The sequence below is a fragment of the Sceloporus undulatus genome, unplaced genomic scaffold (assembly GCF_019175285.1).
Source record: "Sceloporus undulatus isolate JIND9_A2432 ecotype Alabama unplaced genomic scaffold, SceUnd_v1.1 scaffold_183, whole genome shotgun sequence".
NCBI classification, from domain to species: Eukaryota; Metazoa; Chordata; class Lepidosauria; order Squamata; family Phrynosomatidae; genus Sceloporus; species Sceloporus undulatus.
In genome coordinates, this window is record NW_024803104.1 from 7,785 (window position 1) to 8,148 (window position 364).

Sequence of the window (364 nt, forward strand, 5' to 3'; positions counted from 1 at the left end):
TCATCATCATCATCATCATCATCATCATCATCATCATCATTGTTAAAAGAAGGCAGACCTGTTAGCATTAAAAGCACTGAAAATACACAGAAATGCACTTTAGAAAGTCACACTGTCTCGGCTTCAGAAAGAGTGAGTGCATGCCTCAGATATGATGATCATCATCATCATCATCATCATCATTGTTAAAACAAGGCAGACCTGTTAGCATTAAAAGCACTGAAAATAAAGGCAGACCTGTGTACATTGGAATGGAAATGGCCCTCCTCTTCCTCCTCCTCCTGCTGCTGCTGCTGCTGCTACTCTTCCTCTTCCTCCTCCTCCTCCTCCTCCTCCTCCTGCTGCTGCTACTCTTCCTCCTCCT